The sequence below is a fragment of the Adiantum capillus-veneris genome, chromosome 13 (genome assembly GCF_014529385.1).
Source record: "Adiantum capillus-veneris isolate H3 chromosome 13, ASM1452938v2, whole genome shotgun sequence".
Classification (NCBI taxonomy): domain Eukaryota; kingdom Viridiplantae; phylum Streptophyta; class Polypodiopsida; order Polypodiales; family Pteridaceae; genus Adiantum; species Adiantum capillus-veneris.
Genome location: NC_140943.1, coordinates 51866025 through 51886000, shown reverse-complemented (window position 1 = coordinate 51886000; position 19976 = coordinate 51866025).

Here is a 19976-nt window from a genome sequence, read left to right as displayed (position 1 = left end):
TATAAGTCTCCAATACCCTTTACTTGACAAGTAGTATCATCAGCAAGATAAACAACACGTTGAACTGGCAGTGGATGATAGTTATGGAGCCACTTAGACTGATATGTCATATTTCTGGTAGCACCAGAATCGACAATAAAAAGTGATCCATCACGTACATGAAGTATTCTGTTTGGAGCAACTGAACATAGGACGCAACTTGTTTCTGGTACAATGTTGTTTCGATGTTCAGTAGCATATGCTCTATTCCGATCTGTGTCGAATCGACGCTTATAGCACATATGAGTGGGATGATCAGATCATCCACAATATTCACAAGAAGAAGAAGAAGAGTCTCTAGATAAACGTGGTTGTTTTGTGGTAATATTGTGTTCTTCATCATATTGACATGCCCAACAATCATCTTCAGTATGGACATTTCTGTTGCAGTAAGAACATTGCTTATTAGGAAATTTGAGACGAGAGAAAATATTACCGCGATGGCCACCTCTGCGGTTTCCTCGTTGAAATGGATGCCTTCGAGCATAAAAAGCACGTTCCATCTGTTGTGACTCAGTCTCCTCTTGTGAAATCATAGCTGTATCGTGACCAGCATTCCGACGTTCTTGACATTGAAAGTATTCAATTAAAGACATGCAAGCTTGGTCGAAATCAAGACCATCTTTATTAGAGAGAATAGTAACAATGTTATCATAAGAAGAGTCCTTCACCGTATCAAGGAGAAGTGTAATCAGTTGCTTTTGTGGAACAGGATCACCGGCAACAGCAAGTTGATTAATAATAGATTTGAAAGATTCAATATGTCACGTCATGGCAGTACCAACTTCATATTGTAACTTGTTAAGCAGCCCTATCAAATAAAGTATTTCTGTAACAGATTTCTTCTGAAAGTTTGCAATAAGGCACTTCCATACGTCGTAGGAAGTAGGCAGTTCATACCTATCAAGCAAAAGGGAATCAGTAAGAGCAGAAATAATATACCGATGAGCTGCTTTATCATGTCGTTGCCAATCCGTATAGGCAACATTCCAATCTTCAAATATAGGTCCTTCAGTGATAAGCACGTTATCATTATCTGTATCAACAGGCTGAGATGGACAAACACGATTTCCAAGAACAACATCGGAGAGTTCATCACCTTCAAGAATTAACAACATCTTTGCTTTCCAGCCTGGAAATCCTTGACCTTGGAAAGGAGGAACAGAACGCTGGCCAGAAGGAAAGCCGTTGACGAGAATATTCATAGCCATATCTTGTTGCGAGAAGATGTATAAGATAAGATCGCAGAATCTGCACACCATATATGGTGAAGGCCGCAATTTAGAATGAGAGAGATATGAGTAGTGCGTTCTCTCAACGATAAACGTAAGAAGGATGCTCAAGGAACATCCAAAGATGTGAGAGACGTCACCCAAAAAAGGCAAGGTAAAGGAGACGTTAATAATAAACGAGTCCTCAAAATAGAGTGGCGTGAGACGCAAGATTGACGGCCACAATACGAATAGAAAAAAGTTAAATCTTCTCGAAAAAGTTAATGCCAAAATAAGAAAAACGATCACGGACGCTTCATGAAGAAGTAGGACGAAGAAAGTTGCGTCCAGCTCAATTGCAGTAAAAACAACATAAATTTCTGCTGCGAACTTTGATTGACGCAAACCTATAACTCAAATGTAAGAGCTCAAGGAGACGAACAAGTTTTGGATGAAAAGTGCCATTGTGCTACACTCCATTGCGCTTTTCCCGTTTCTCCAAATTTTGAGCAGAACAGCAAGAAAAATTGAGATGAAGTTCAGGGTGTCATCAACAAGAAAACATAATCAACGATTAGATTGATTAGAAAAAAACGCCACATAAAACACTAATCATATTCTTCTTAACACAAAACAACCACAGTTAACAAGAATCAATGCTCAAAAATAAAATTTGTAGCAATTTTGAATCTTACATGCGAATCGCATACACATACTGTTGTGTCACCATGAATTGAATCGGTGTGTGATCGTTACTGCTCTAATACCATGTTGAGATGTAGAGAGAAAGAGAGAGAGACGAGACAAGAGACACACCATATACGCTCCCAAATACTGATTCATATTGAGGACAAGATACAAATATATAGGTGAGACCAAGTTCAGTAGAGTGAGCCATATATAGCTCCAACACTGTGAAATGTGTGAGGTCCCCACCCCGCCGTTTCCAATGGCGGATCTGATGGTGAACCCGGTGGCCACTAGATCTATTGCGGAAGACAAAAAAATGGTTCAGGGTTCGACTAGCGGACGATCTCTCATCACAAAGTGAGTCGAGTTCGAGCCTACTAGCAGGGAGATCTACCTCCACCTCGCAGGGGAAGCGTACTTAAACTATCTAGCGATCCTAAGACCCACCTTCCAAGAGGAGAGAAACCCCGAGCGCCTTTTTCCCCATGTTTCAGAGGCACGTACACTCGATATTTCACCGCTCTAGGGGCAATGAGTATTACTAATATCGAAGTAAGCAAAATGGGGACAGAGAGTTCCCGACCAATCGGGACCACCCATCTCGTAGGCATTGGCAACCTGAGCCAAGCCCCCACTTTCCACCCCCACACTCACACTTCCTTGTGTGACCTAATTACTAACACAAACGTTGTTCAACATAAAGATTCCTTGTTTAATTCCGAATCACATTGTTCGTTAATACAGCCCTTCAACCAGTATTGCAAACAGCACCAAGACAGAATTCTAGTAAAAATTCTACTCAAACTTATTCATAAAAGTTCCAATGTTCTAGAGGTACAACATCCCCCCTCCAGCGAGATTTCACTCCTCCCGTTGTCGCCTAGTTGTCCATACAACTAGGTATGTCCACCGCATAGAAAGCACGTCATGGACACTCCCACCGCATAGAAAGCAAGATGTGGGTTCCCACTGCATAGAAAGCAAGTCGTTGGTATCCACCGCATAGAAAGCAAGTCGTGGATTCAAGAGCCCTTTAACGAGGAAATCTGCCCCCTGTGATCAGTAGGGGGGTCATGACTGATTCAACATTGGAAATAAAATGAACATGTCAAGCTAAATTTTCCCTAGCAAACATTCTTTCCTATTGCAACCAGCATACCCATCAATCATTTCCTTCCTACTTTAGAACTTAATGCACAATGAATTCAATGCCGAGGTTTCCGTCGGATTTCTCCAACATGTTTGGGGATATTTTCATTCCTAACTAGACGTGTGCAATGTTAAATTAAACATCTTGAATGAAATTATGACCTACCTCTTCCATTTCTTCGTCGATGGCCCGTGAGATGGCCGGTATTTGTTCCTCCATGGGAGCTTTTCCCTTTCCGTTCATCTTGTTCGTTCTTGCCTCGTGGTCGTGGGCTCCACCAAGGCGAGTCCTCTTAACCGGGGCCATTTTAAACTCACTACTTTAAATAATTAACTTAGAGAAAAGAGCTAATGTCCGCAAGTGTCATAACAAGCCAAATGATATATTCGCAACATCAAACAATGCCTGCTACATGAGAGGTTTATATTTTTCCATATAGCAATCATTATGGATGACACATAATCCTATGGGAATCGGCTCTAAAGATAATTACTCGGCTTACACGATTAAGAATAATTGGATTTCACTAATGGAATTACCAGAGAGATGAATTAAGTATGATTAATCTCTTTCCTAGCAACTAGATGATGCAGATTTATCTTATGCGTATGTGTGAGGAAAGTCGACTCATAGAGGCTTAATGACAAATTAATTATTCCTTAATTACATCTTAATGCATAAGAGAATGGATCTAATTTAGCTACATTGTTAATAAAAAAGTGATTTTTCATCAATCTACAGAGTTACCGGCTTATCGATTAATCACTATGCTACCTAGAGAGAGAAAAATCTGTTAATCATGCACTAATCATTAATCGAGGATGATGAATGGCTGATAATTCAGCTTTGGAATGATGATTACTTAATAGAATATGGTTAAAGAGAATTTAGGGAGTAATTATAGAGAATTATGACTAGGAATAAGCATAATAGAGGAGAAATTTAGGTGGTAATGAAAAGGATTTGCAGAAAGCATTAATTAAACCGTGGTTACCGTGATTAAGGGCTGATGATCCTCTCGATTCTCTGATCTAATCGAGCTTCTTGAGGCGAGAATTCGACAACACCTCCCCCCTTGCTTCTCGTTCAAAAGGTGTGTGTTCCGGCAGCACCTTCCCAGAGTGTGTGTAGGTGTGTGTGTGTGTGTGCACTGTGTGTGTGTGAGCATATGTGTGTGTGTGTGTGTGTGCAGGTCTTCAAATAGGCTCCTACAAGCTGAAAATCGATTTGTGCTGCTATAAGCATCTGAGTGAGCACTCAGTCTCTGCATTGGCAAGTTCAGTTTCCCTACCCACCAAGTGTCAGGTTGGCTTGGTTAACTGGCTCTGAGACTTAGTTACTGGCTTGGAAACTCTCCCAGGACTCCCACAAAGCAAGAGGGCGCCCCCTAGCTGCTAAAGCTGATCTGGAGTGGGCTGGAACCTGTTCCCACACAGTCCCGGGCCCCCGGTACCTCCCTGGGCAATTTTGAGAAAATTTGATTCTAGGCTAAAACGGGTCATACGAGTCGGATTTTGATGCCGAAAATTGCTATAGCAAGCTCTAACTAAGGCGTACTAGCCCGAGTACCTGCCATATTTAGCAACCCCCGGGGTCCGAAAATGCATTTTTTTGAAATTCGGGATACGGGTGCAGTTTTTCCAGACTATCAAAACTGGACGGGTCGGGCGACCAAAAACTTACTATTTTTGGATTTTTTTTACAAAAATTATTTTAATTCACATTTCGGAGCTTTAAAACATTCTAAACATTATGGCACTGACAGAATCTAGAAAACTGCTAAAAATAGTAACTTATTCCATTATTTTCATTTCAAGGTACAATGGTGTTCTTTTTGATCGGGGTAAGAGACCTTACAACCTCCCTAAGGTGAAAAATTTGAGATGTCCTCATCTCAAGAATGTGTTTGGGTAATCCTTTATGAGCGTTGGTTCGTCCTCCCAAGTTGTATCTTCTTCAGGATAATCCTTCCACTTTACGAGATGCTCTGTGATAGTTCTGTTGCGTAACTTCCTTTCCCTTGTTTCCAGTACGTAGTCAGGTTGGAGCTCGAGAGCTCCTTGTGCTGGCATGACTATCTGATCTGAGTCCAAGAATTGATCAGGGTTAGGAATATAGGGTTTGAGTAAGCTGACGTGGAATACATCATGAACCTTCAAGTTTGCAGGTAACTTTAGCTTGTAAGCTTGGTCACTCACAACCTTAATGATCTCGAATGGTCCACAATTCCTTGGGCTTAGCTTCTTATATCTGCCTAGAGATAAGTTGCTTTTCTTTGGTCGGACTCGCAGAAAAACCTTATCTCCTTCTTTGAAAGTTCTTTCCGAACGGTTCTTATCTGCATAGTGCTTCTGTCTATCCTGAGCGGCCTGAATGTCCTGGCGAATAGCTCTAGTCTATGCTTCCATATCCTCTAACATCTTTCTAGAGGCTTCTACCCTGATGGTTGGATCTGAGAAGTTCAGTGGTGCTAAACAGTCCTGTCCATAAAGAGCTTTGAAAGGTGACATTCCAATGCTTCTGTGTTCGGAAGAGTTGTAAGCATACTCCACCAAAGGTAGATATTGTAACCACTTCTTTGGCTCTTGCGAACAATAGGCTCTGAGAATGTCCTCGATGACTTGATTAACTCTCTCAGTTTGCCCATCTGTCTGTGGATGATACGTTGTACTGAAGGCTAATTGTGACCCAATAGATTGGAAAAGAGAAGTCCAAAATTTTGATGTAAACTTGGCATCTCTATCATTGACGATACACTTGGGTAGACCATGTAACCTAAAAATCTCCTTGATCAATACCTGACTAACATCTGAAGCAGTAAAGGTTGTCTTTACGGGTATTAGATGAGCCACTTTTGTGAGCATATCAACAACCACGAAAACAGAATCATAACCTCCTGTAGAAGGTAATCCTGTAACAAAATCCATACTGATGCATTCCCATTTCATCTGGGGTATGTCAAGAGGTTGAAGTTGCCCTGGTAACTTGATTCTTTCGGCCTTTATCCGCTGACAAGAAAGACATTGCCTCACATAGCGAAGTATGTCCCCTTTCAGTGCATAGCCTGGATGTCCGGATGTAGGGCTATCGTGCGCTTCATATAAAATGGCCTTCTTTAAGGCTGGATCTCTGGGTACACAGAGTCTATGTCTGTAGTAAAGACATCCTCCCATAAGAGAGTAATCTTTAGCTTCAGGCATCTTATTCTGATGGACTAGAGATACTATACGTTGGTACTCTGGATCTACCAAAGATGCTTCTTTGATTCTATCCCAGATAGGGTTATTTGGAATAGAGATAGCTCCGAGAAAGGATTTTCGGCTAAGACCATCTGCAATTGTATTTTCCTTTCCTGGTCTATACTTTATGTCACGGTCATATTCTTGTAATAGCTCTATCCATCGTCATTGTCTCATATTGAGAATAGGTTGAGTAAAAATCCATTTTAAGCTCTTGTGGTCTGTAACCAGCTGAAACTTGCGCCCAAGAAGATAATGTCTCCATAACTTCAGCACATGAATAACTGCTAAAAGTTCCAAATCATGAGTAGGATAATTCTTCTCATGATCCCTCAGCTTTCGCGAAGTATACGCCACTGGTCTTCCTTCTTGAGTAAGAACTCCGCCTAGAGCAAATTTGCTAGCGTCGGTCGCTACTTCAAATTCCTTGCTGAAATCTGGAAGCTTTAAAATAGGAGCCGAGACCAAGAACTCTTTTAGCTTAGCAAAGCTAGACTCGTGCTCTGTCTTCCATTCAATCCTCATTCCTTTCTTCAGGAGTTCCGTCACAGGTGCAACAATACGAGCATAATCCTTGACAAAAATCCTGTACCATCCCGTTATTCCAAGAAATCCTCTTACTCCGCTGACGGTGGATGGTTGAGGCCAATCAACGATGTCCTTAACCTTGTTTGGGTCCACTGAAATCCCCTCAGCCGATATGACAAATCCAAGATAGTTGACTTTTGGTGAGCAAAAAGTGCACTTGCTCTCTTTAGCGTAAAGTTGGTGTTCCCGAAGAAGATCAAGTACTTTGCGAACATGTTCTTCATGATCTGCCTCGTTCTTAGAATAGATCAGAATGTCATCAAAGAAAACCAAGACAAAATCATCCAAGTAAGGTCTGAAAATATCCTGTATAAGTCGATTGAAGCTTGCAGGAGCGTTTGTTAGACCAAAAGACATTACTGTGAACTCGTAGTGCCCATACTGAGTATTGAAAGCTGTCTTTGGAATATCTAATTCCTTGATCCAAATTTGGTAATATCGTGACTTTAGATCTATCTTAGTAAATATTTTGGCGCCGTGGAGTCTGTCCAAAAGTTTATCAATCCTTGGAATTGGATACTTGTTCTTGACAGTTACCTGGTTCAGTCCCCGGTAGTCTATGCATAGCCTTAAGGTCCCATCCTTCTTCTTCTAAAAAAGAACTGGAGCACCCCAAGGAGAAGTACTGGGTCGAATGAATCCTTGCTCAATGAGTTGCCTAAGCTGTTCTTTGAGTTCTATGGCCTTTGGAAGTGACATTTTATAAGGTCTTTTTGAGATAGGTTCACATCCAGGAATAGTCTCAATCTCATGATCTACCTCTCTGTGTGGCGGAAGATTCGTAAGGTCTTCTCGGAACACATCGTCATATTCCCTCAACCAGTTTGGTCGAAGTGAGGTATCTGATTGGTCCACTTTGTTGAGTTAAACCGCATAAATTTGCTGACCCTTCCTTAGTCCCTTCAAAAGTCTTCTGGCCTTAACTAGAGTAGCCTTAGGTCTCCCATTTTCCCCCTGGATTAAGGCTTTATTACCCAAGTTATCTATAAAATTAAAGTTCCCTTGTGCACAATGTATGTGGGCCCTATTTTGCTTTAGCCAGTCCATCCCTAGTATCCCATCAAAGAATCCTAAGGGTAGGGTTTGAAATTGGGCAGAAGTTGGGTGTCCCCCTAAATCAAAGTCGATTTTTCCTGCAAAATGTTGCGATACTACTTCCTTGCCGTTTGCTAACTCTACAACTAGCTTGCTTGTTGGATACTTATCTAGATTTAGCTTCCTCATGCATCGGGGTGAAAGAAATGAAAGAGTACTACCACAATCTATAAGGAAGTTAAGTCGTTCACCTCTGAGAGATCCTGGCGTATGAATGACTGCGTATTGCTCGCAACCATTGGGATTGTCAATTGCAGCATGTAGGGTTGCTCTCTCCACCGCTTCGTCACCCACAGTTGGTTGTACCACTGCGGCATTCACTCTGGAGGTATCTGCACGCCCTCTCCCTCTGTTCATCCTTCCTCGTCCTCCTCTTCCATTAGCTTGGCCACGCCCACGGGTATTCAAGGGTATGGCATTGGCGTTGGTTGCCTGAATGTTCCTGGGGCAATTGGATCTGTAATGTCCATGCTCGCCGCAACCATAGCATCGAACATCAGGGAACTCCATGGTTGTGGTGGTAGCCACAATAGGGCGCTGGTTATACGCTTGGTTGGTTGGTCTGTTATCCCAAGCAGTGGTCCTTGCCCTCTTTGCCCAATGATTCCTCCTGTTCTGATTAGCCTTTTGTACTTCGAGAGCTAGAGGTTTGGCCCTTAACAAGGCATCCTATAGCGTCGTCGGCCTGAGAGCTTCCAACCGAGTATTCAGGGGATCGATTAGTCCTTGGCAGAACCTTGCCACCTGCTGTTCCAAGGTCATCTTAGGAGCATATCTCCGAAGAGTGACAAACTTTGCATAGTATTCTTCGACCGATGAATTCAGCTGCCGAAGTGAAAAGAATTCATTCATCCTCAAGGTTCTATAGGCAGGCGGTAAATAACGCCCCATTATCGCAGCTTTAATGTCTTCCCAGGACTGGGAAGATCCCTTAATATCCATGTCCCTGCAATGTTGCTTCCACCATATCTTGGCATCGCCAGTCAAGCGGAACATCGCAAGCATGGTCTGATTTACGGGTTGGATCCCCGCACCTTCAAAGTAGTCGTCCATGGCTTCCATCCATACTTCCGCATCTCTCGCCACATTTTCCCCCTCGCCCTTAAAGATCGGAGGTTGGGCTTTCTTAAGGAGAAGCTTCTTCTCTTGCGCTGCCGAGTACAGAGCAACAGGCGGTACCTACATGGATTATACGAATTCTTGATACATTACTTGGATTTCAAAATAGACGCGAGACTTTAAATAAAATTCAAGATTCTACTTTATCAAGAGAGAGAGATTCAGAGACAAAAAGCACTTTATTGATGAAACTTTATTACAATTGAAACCCCTCAAGGTTTAGGATAACTGATGATCAGCGTATTACATGGCTTTATGGATTGCGTATAAAATATGCCTAGGAGATGGTATTCACATGATGCACTACTTCATTCGTGTAATAGTTCATATACTCATTCTTGAGTGGATAATAAACTAAGATATCAAGCCGGAGTTCCACTTTCAGTAATCCAAAGGTTTTGACTCGGTTTGCTGGGATCACGTTGGTGACCTTCTCTAAGAGCCAGTCGTTGATGGTTTGATTGGAGTTGTCTGAAACAGTCTGGTCCAATCGTGTAGGCACCAAGTAGAATATCTCTATTACTCTCAACTCTTCTCCCCAACGTATCTTCTTCAAGTTGGTAGCTAGGCATCCTAGCTTCTGAGTGTTGATGTAGTAAACCCCTCCAGAAAATGTCCAATCAAGTTCCCATCCTCTATCAATGCGAGTGGAGTGTGGTGTATAAGCCTTCAACAGTATCTCCATGACATCTCGCCTGAACTGGTAAACTGGGGATCTTTGAGCTTGCTCATAAATAAGCTCAAACACTTGGAACTTCCGATATTCAAGTACGGGGTCTTCCTGCAACACCAATGCAAGGAATTCGGATCAACTACCTATATACTTTCAGTTCCTTTTAAATGTTCAAACAATACGAATTTATTTCCCAGCCTAGCCTAGGCTCTGATACCAGGTGTGAGGTCCCCACCCCGCCGTTTCCAATGGAGGATGTGATGGTGAACCCGGTGGCCACTAGATCTATTGCGGAAGCAAACAAAATGGTTCAGGGTTCGACTAGCGGACAATCTCTCATTACAAAGTGAGTCGAGTTCGAGCCTACTAGCAGGGAGATCTACCTCCACCTCGTAGGGGAAGCGTACTTGAACTATCTAGCGATCCTAAGACCCACCTTCCAAGAGGAGAGAAACCACAAGCGCCTTTTTTCCCATGTTTCAGAGGCACGTACACTCGAGATTTCACCGCTCTAGGGGCAATGAGTATTACTAATATCGAAGTAAGCACAATGGGGACAGAGAGTTCCCGACCAATCGGGACCACCCATCTCGTAGGCATTGGCAACTTGAGCCAAGCCCCCACTTTCCACCCCCACACTCACACTTCCTTGTGTGACCTAATTACTACCACAAAGATTGTTAGACATAAAGATTCCTTGTTTAATTCCGAATCACATTGTTCGTTAATACAGACCTTCAACCAGTATTGCAAACAACACTAAGACAAAATTCTAGTAAAAATTCTACTCAAACTTATTCATAAAATTTCCAATGTTCTAGAGGTACAACATCCCCCCTCCAGCGAGAGTTCACTCCTCCCATTGTTGCCTAGCTGTCCATACAACTAGGTATGTCCACCACATAGAAAGCACGTCATGGACACTCCCACCGCATAGAAAGCAAGATGTGGATTCCCACCGCATAGAAAGCAAGTCGTGGGTATCCACCGCATAGAAAGCAAGTCGTGGATTCAAGAGCCCTTTAACGAGGAACTCTGCCCCTTGTGATCAGTAGGGGGGTCATGACTGATTCAACATTGGAAATAAAATGAACATGTCGAGCTAAATTTTCCCTAGCAGACATTCTTTCCTATTGCAACCAGCATACCCATCAATCATTTCCTTCCTACTTTAGAACTTAATGCACAATGAATTCAATGCCGAGGTTTCCGTCGGATTTCTCCAACATGTTTGGGGATATTTTCATTCCTAACTAGATGTGTGCAATGTTCAATTAAACAGCTTGAATGAAATTATGACCTACCTCTTCCATTTCTTCGTCGATGGCCCGTGAGATGGCCGGTATTTGTTCCTTCATGGGAGCTTTTCCCTTTCCGTTCATCTTGCTCGTTCCTGCCTCGTGGTCGTGGGCTCCACCAAGACGAGTCCTCTTAACCGGGGCCATTTTAAACTCACTACTTTAAATAATTAACTTGGAGAAAAGAGCTAATGTCCGCAAGCGTCATAACAAGCCAAATGATAGATTAGAAACATCAAACAATGCCTGCTACATGAGAGGTTTAGGGTTTTCCATATAGCAATCAGTATGGATGACACATAATCCTATGGGAACCGGCTCTAAAGATAATTACTCGGCTTACATGATTAATAATAATAGGATTTCACTAATGGAATTACCAAAGAGATGAATTAAGTATGATTAATCTCTTTCCTGGCAACTAGATGATGCAGATTTATCTTATGCGTATGTGTGAGGAAAGTCGACTCGTAGAGACATAATGACAGATTAATTATTCCTTAATTACATCTTAATGCATAAGATAATGGATCTAATTTAGCTACATTGTTAATAAAAAAGTGATTTTTCATCAATCTACACAGTTATCGGCTTATCGATTAATCACTATGCTACCTAGAGAGAGAAAATTTTGTTAATCATGCACTAATCATTAATCGAGGATGATGAATGACTGATAATTCAGCTTTGGAATGATGATTACTTAATAGAATATGGTTAAAGAGAATTTAGGGAGTAATTATAGAGAATTACGACTAGGAATAAGCATAATAGACGAGAAATTTAGGTGGTAATGAAAAGGATTTGCAGAAAGCATTAATTAAACCGTGGTTACCGTGATTAAGGGCTGATGATCCTCTCGATTCTCTGATCTAATCGAGCTTCTTGAGGCGAGAATTCGACAGCACCTCCCTCCTTGCTTCTCCTTCAGAAGGTGTGTGTTCCGGCAACACCTTCCAAGAGTCAGTGTAGGTGTGTGTGTGTGCACTGTGTGTGTGTGAGCATATGTGTGTGTGTGTGCAGGTCTTTAAATAGGATCCTACAAGCTGAAAATCGATTTGTGTTTCTATAAGCATCTGAGTGCGCACTCAGTCTCTGCATTGGCAAGTTTAGTTCCCATACCCACCAAGTGTCAGGTTGGCTTGGTTAATTGACTCTGAGACTTAGTTACTGGCTTGGAAACTCTGCGAGAACTCCCACAAAGCAAGAGGGAGCTCCCTAGCTGCTAAAGCTGATCTGGAGTGGGCTGGAACCTATTTCCACACAGTCCCGGGCCCCCGGTACCTCCCCGGGCAATTTTGAGAAGAATTGATTCTAAGCTAAAACGGGTCATACGAGTCGGATTTTGATGCCGAAAATTGCTATAGAAAGCTCTAACTAAGGCGTACTAGCCCGAGTACCTGCCATATTTAGCAGCCCTCGGGGTCCGAAAATGCATTTTTACGAAATTCGGGGTACTGGTGCAGTTTTTCGAGACGATCAAAACTGGACGGGTCGTGTGACCAAAAACTTACTATTTTTGGAATTTTTTTACAAAAATTATTTTAATTCACATTGCGGAGCTTTAAAACATTCTAAACATTATGGCACTGACAGAATCTGAAAAACTGCTAAAAATAGTAACTTATTCCATTAGTTTCATTTCAAGGTACAATGGTGTTTTTTTTTATCGGGGTCAGAGACCTTACAAAATGCTACAGCTAGAGAAGAGGCAAAGGGGTTTTGTCCACTACATGCACTATGATGTAGACGTGGGTGTGTAGATTTCTTGTACCCACAAATATAGGCATTGACCAATAAAGACGAGATTATAACCCGGTGAATCTGATCTCCGTGCACCTCTAGACCGAGGTGTGGGGGGATAGGACATGACTAGAGAATGTGAGGTAGTTTACAGTGTGAACAAAGACACACACACACACAGAGAGAGAGAGAGAGAGAGAGAGAGAGAGAGAGAGAGAGAGAGAGAGAGAGAGAGAGAGAGAGAGAGAGATAAAAGATGGAGGATGCCAATAGAAGATTAAATTTACATCCAGGTTATAAGATTTTACCCTCATTATGAGTAGTGACGAGGATGTGGAGCCATCCAACCGAAACACCTATCTCTCAACAAGGATCTTATGTCCTTGTAATCAATGCAAGCATATTGTGCGACGGACAAAACGCGTTTCTTTGTAGCAAGTTCGCAAATTTAGCGAGTTTGATCTATCTACTATAAATCGAGTTGTTGCCAATTATAACTCGTCGGACTCTAACGCTCGCTAACAGGCAGCAATCTTGCAACCCAATACACGTGTTCGCAGGCGCTTTGGTCAAGGAGCATACGTGAGGCCACAAGATGTAGCCTCTGACAGCTCGGAGGATGATCATGCAAACCACATTCCCAACGAGGCAATGTTTGAGCCCGAGATCGATGAAATGATCGAGACAATCATGGATTCAGAAAGGCTTATCTACGATGTTATGAAAACTGAAGCCGATACGCCATTGTATGATGGAGCACGTGTGTCTAGATTGAAAACTCTAGATGTATAATGATCTGATACATTACTTACACAATTGTATCGCATTTTGTTATAGCATTTTTTTATATGTGTAGATTGCTCAAAGAGCTCATACTGCCAGCTGATAATGTGATGTCAGATTCCATAGAAGAAGCAAGACAGATCTTGCAAAACTTGGGGATGAATTACAATTTGATTCACGCTTGTCCTAATGACTGCATTCTTTTCAGAGGGGAATACACAGACATGGAGAAGAGTGTGAAATGTGATTCCGAGAGATATCGAGTAGATCTCCACGGAACAAACATTCCACAAAAGGTTTTGCGACATTTTCCTCTACTTCCTTGCATCAAGAATTCCTTCAAATGTAAGTGCATGGCCACCCTAGCATCATGGCATGAGGAGAATAAATCTTCGGATGGTGTGCTACGGGTTCCTGCAGATTGCGCAGCCTGGAAACATATAGACGAAACATGGTCGGATTTTGCTAGGGAAGCTTGAAATTTTCACCTAGGCCTTGCTATGGATGGCCTAAATCCATTTGGTCAAAGATCAATATCTTACAGTGTATGGCCCATTGTCATCGTCAACTACAACATTCCCCCATGCTGCATGATGAGTTTCTCATGTCAACACGGGATGACCGCTTCAATGAAGACCTAATGAAGGTTCGAATGTGCAAATATTACAAGCACAAGCGTTTTGAAGTGCAAAAAGCAATAAAGGATGGGTGGAACAGACCAGATTGACTGGACAAAGAATATTGGAGGGTGAAAGCATGTTAACCTGTCATGCTTTTTCATGTCCCGGACAATGCTAACTAGCACAATTTTGACATATGCTAACTAGTACAATAACTTGAGCTTTCACCCCGGAAGAATGCGAAGAAAGCAGCACGCGAGAATCCTGACAAGTGGAAGCAACAAAAGGAGGCAACCAAGGCAGGAGTAGGGAGCTCGCACCACTTGGGGAGTGGCGGGTGGGCATTATTTGAGGCCGATTTTGTAAGTGTTTTTGCATTGCTCTTTAGGTTTGATAGTTTAGGGTTTAGGGGGTTTTTAAATTCTAACATAATGGATTCTTTGTATGTTTTGAACAGTGGTCGATGACAGGACGTGACCCCACACCGTACGAACGCGAGTACGCAGGCAGGAAGAGCTTGAACACTCTGATGGACATTCTGAGTTCTCGCAGTGGCATGGTTCGTATTAGGGTTTACTCTTTTCTATTTGTTGTATTGTTTTATAAATTATATGTTTATACTTACAGAAAGCTATCTTATTGTTTTTTTTTGCAGAATTTGACAGATACGCCGCTTGGATGCGATGAAACGTCTAATTAGACGACGTCAGTCTATAGCCGTAGCTAGATAGCGTTAGTTTACTTTTGTCATAGCATATGTATCAATTATATGTTTATACATATAGAAAGCTATCTTATTGTTTTTTTGTGCAAAATTTGACAGATACACCGCTTCGATGCGATGAGACGTCTAATTAGACGACGTCAGTCTATAGCTGTAGCTAGATAGCGTTAGTTTACTTTTGTCATAGCATATGTATCATGAGATGACGTGTATACGTCTTTTGTACTTATTGAAAAAACATGTATATTTTCTCAATAATGACAATGGTGTTGTAACTATTACATTTGCAAAGCTTAACAATCAAGTGATTTTGCCTATGATGTGTACAATTGTCATTGATTTACTTTCATCAATTTACTTTTGCCAGTTTTGTATCTTTATTCTGAAACCAATACTATGGATGATGGAGTTAATGGTTATATTGTCTTGTGGGTGACTACTTTGGGTCTATACCTAAGCTTACACTTTCTTTCAAAGGTGAATCTGCGCTTATCTTGGATTCATTTAGGTTTACTCTATTATTGAAACATTCAAAATGGTTGACAGGTGGCAGGGCATTCAATGCCTTGCCACACCAAAAAATTTTACTCTCGGGCGTCGCTATAAGCATTGCTATATAAGGCTCTGCAGCGTCGCTATGACAGTCGCTATAGGTGGCCTGTAAAGCGTCGCTATATGCATCTATATAGCGATGCATGTAGCGACGTCCATAGCGATGCTCATAGCCACATTCTTGTATTGAAGCTATTAGCGACGGTCTTAGCGATGTCCGGGAGTATAAAAACCCAATGTATCTCCGTCGCTAAAAACGTCACAAGTCACACAACCTCTTGTAGGGATTAGGCCATGCTTTTATTACCTCCAGCTTTGATGTATCCATCCAGATACCATCTTGAGAGAGATGATATTACCTAATTATTGAATTTCCCGAAGGAAAAATTCACTCTTCTTTTGATTGATAAAAAACTTGTTCTCCCCCAAAGCTTGAAAAATTACCCGGAGATGTTGCTTGTGCTCCTAGAAGGACTTGCAGTAGATGATGATATCATCAAAGAACACTCCAGTAAACTTGCAGTGGGGTCTAAATATTTTCTCCATAAAACGATTGAACATGGTTGGAGAACTTGTCAAACCAAAAGGCATGACAAGATATTCATAAAGACCAAACGTTGTCCCGGGGGATTCACTCTATATACAAAACAAGACGCCACCTGTGAGCATACAACTTTGATAGAACCCCTATATACAACTCATATGAGGGAATATGACCCACCTTTCTACGCTTATATGACAATCAATGAATAAAACTATCATACCCCTATCTTACATATAAAATTTAGGTCTCACATGATCTAACTCAATAAAACTAGTCAAACAATGTCTAGCATAGTGGCTAGAAATGTATTAAGGAACCACTTCTTTTGATAACTAGGTGTACCCTCAATGTGTCTTAGTTTCACTTTCAAACTATGTGCCCAATCATCGTGCACTCTGGCTACTCGTCCAATTCTGACCCATATCTAAATTGCTCAAAAAACATGTTTATAAAGTTGTGTTAGGTTCTGCTTGAAAATTTTCATCTACACAAACTCTTTATGGCTTTCATCCCTCTACAAATGAACTATAATCACAAAACAAGCAATTGATACAAAGGAGTGTTAGTTCTTGGATGTATCTTTGTAGCTATTGGCTCACAAGTTGGAGGGCAAACTCTGTTTTTGATAGTGATACAATTTAGTGCTCGATAGTCCACACACATGCGGTATGTGTCATCATTCTTAAGCACTAAAAGCACTGGAGAAAAGAAGGGAGAGGAGCTAGGCCTCACCATCCCCTTGTCTACAAGCTCATGCACTTTCCTCATAATCTCCTCTTGTTGAGATTGAGAAACTCTATAAGGAGGTTTATTAGACGGTGAGCTCCCAGGTAGAAGCTCTATAATATGGTCATCATCCCCTCGTTTTGGAGGTTACTCCATAGGGATGTCATCAATAAATACATCTTGGAATCTACTTAGAAAATTAGTCAGGTCTAATTCTTCTTGATTCCTACCGCTTTGTTTTGTTAAAACATTAGCATGATTTAGAGACTCTTTGACAAAAATCATGTAAATCATGTACGAGGAAACTGAGCTTTTCATTGACTTATCACAAGCAGGTGAATTTACAAGTGATATAGTACAATCAAACTCATGAGAATCTATATACATGCTCTTTTTCCTATAGGTAAAGTAGATTCTCCTTTCAGGGAACTTCATGCTGGAAGCCATGCGGTTAAATCATGGTGCCCTGTAGACGTCTGGATAATCACCATGTGGGAACGTGTTATTAGAAGATGGGCAGCGAATTACTAGAGTAATTACGACAGTAGACCCGAAGTGTATAAATAGGGCCCATTACATTGTTATCGGGATGGCAATTGTTATCACTTGTATTAGCACTTTGAGCATCAGTGGTAGTATTATCGGCTACACTTTCTCTCTCTCTAATCATATTCTCTGTTATCTCAATCATGGTATATATATTCCAGTGATACTTACTTCTCGACAGTCTTCTGAATCTGAATTTGAACCTTATTCCAGTCTTTAAATCTGATTCTCATTTCAGTATTCACATTTCAGTATAATCACTGAATTTTGTCTAGTCTGCTGTCTGAACTCTTCCTACTCTAAGTAGCTGAAATCCTTCAACACTCGAATTAGCTGTCTCAAGAGATCAGCTCCAATTCCATTTTGGCGATCACGGTGGCTAGAGCTGAAGCTCGTTGATTGAAATACTCTTCTCCCAGTTGAAGTTTTCAGCAATGGCACCAAAGTCCAATCGTGGCCGGAAATCTACCAATCGTGTGGACCCCATTCCTGAGGAGTCAGGAAGAGAGTCTGACCCCAAGCAAGAGAAAATGACTGACACTGAGGCTCAGGAGGAGCATAGTTAGGCTGATGAGGTGCATGACTCACAGCACTCCAGTCATTCTCGACGCAGACGGGCAGAACGGGAACCACGAAAGGTGAAGAGTTCAAAGAGTTCTCAGTCTCGCCAAAAAGATGCGCATATCACGGGCAGAAAGGGAAATCACCGTACTTCTAGCAGACAAAACAGAGAAGATACTGATACTGAGACAGAGACAGATTGATTGGGATGCTGACACTGACAATTGCAAGAAGGCTTCCAAGCGTCATTCTGAAGCAAAGAAGAGAACTGGTGGGATCAGCAGTAATCGAAAGAATTACACCGCTTCACTGAAGATTTCCTTTCCCATATTCAAAGGAGGGAAAAAGGATGATCCTGATGTTCACATACAAACTTTTGAGCAATATGCTGAGCTAAAAAACATTGATGAAGATGATTGGGGGGAATATTTCCCACAAACCTTGAAGAAAGCAGCAAGAAAATGGTATTACCATTACCCGGCATGCCAGATGAGATCATATAACTAATTACTTAAGGCCTTTAGGCTGGAATATTCTGACAATTGAGGGGACGAGGATATTCTCTATGAATTGGATCAGATCAAACAGAGGAATTTGTCAGTCCGTAGCTATGTCGAAAAGATAAAAGAACTGACCAGGCAATTGCAAGTACCGCCGTCCGAGAAGAGATTGAGGGCATGTTTTCTGAATGGGTTCAGAAGCAAAAAGCTGAGAGAACAAGAAGTACCAGCCCCTACAAAGAAATTCAATGATATGGTCCAGCGAGCATTAAAACTGGAACATCGGGCTAAGAAAGAAAAGAGCCACAAGAAGCGAAGGACCACTAGTAGCAGTAGTTCGGCTACTGAAGCTTGTGATTCCAGTGCAACGTCCAGCAGTTCCGAGAGCAACTCCATTGAACGGACAAAGGAAAAATCAAAGAAAGGATCATGGACCAAGAAAATTGAAGAAATGGCTAGGCAGATTGCAAAAATTATCTACACAAGACAGCTGGTCCGGAAGATGGAGACTTGGTGCTCAAGATGTAAATCCAAGGATCACATCTGTACGGAATGTCCACAATGTACCTACTGCAAGGCCTTTGGTCACCTATGGAATAATTGTGGCATCAGAATTCACCATTTTAAGAAAGGGAAGGATCTATCAGTGGTTGCCTACACTGAACCAGTGAGGGAAGAGACAATCAAAGTAGCCCAAGAAGAGAGATCAGGTACCAGTGGTACTGGTCAAGGATGTGGCAGATACCAACCAGGAATGGGCAGAGGAAGAGGAAGAGGCAACTTCCAGACCAGGAGCATGAATTGCTATACCTGTGGGAAGTATGGTCATTTTGCAGCCCAATGTCCAGATGCACCGGTAACGACTACTCTATTGAGGCTAAGGCACAAGAGCCAGTCCCAGTCAGAGTAGTTACCAGGAGCAAAGGAGTGATCATTGAAGAGATTCCATACATTTCAAAAGTACCAGCCAATCCCAACATCAGCAAGTGGGCCCAACAAAGGGAAGTTTGGAAGGCCAAGAGTAAAGAAAAGGTGGTGGATGAGTGACAAGAGCAGCGGGATAGTAGCTAAAATCACAGAGGATTTAGCTAAGAAGTTGCCAGAGCAGCCAGAAAGTTTCGAGGCTAGAGTCATTCAGAAGATACCTGCCCAATCGACTGATAAAGATCAGTCAGTACCGGCCATGACAGAGACCATGTTGGCTGTGGTACATGGACTAGCTGGTGAGATGGAAGAGGAAGGAAAGAGTAGTACTGCTAAAGAAGAATGGCAGTATGAAGACACTAGTTCTTCAAGCTCTGACAATCAGTTTGACCAGGAGCAAGAGGAAATTTAGGTGAAAATTTGTGATAGAATCTAGAAGCTGACTGTAGAGCTGGAGGATATAAGAAAGACCTTACCTGAGGTGGCCAATTTTATCAGACAACGTAGGAAGACTGAGGTAGAGGCCAGAAAAGTGGACCTGACGACTGTCCGGGATGATGAAGTTCCACTTATTTAGGTAGACTACAAGGTCAGGAAGTAGTGGGAACCTCTCTCAAGCGTCATACTGGATGGAGGAGTAGGAGTCAACAT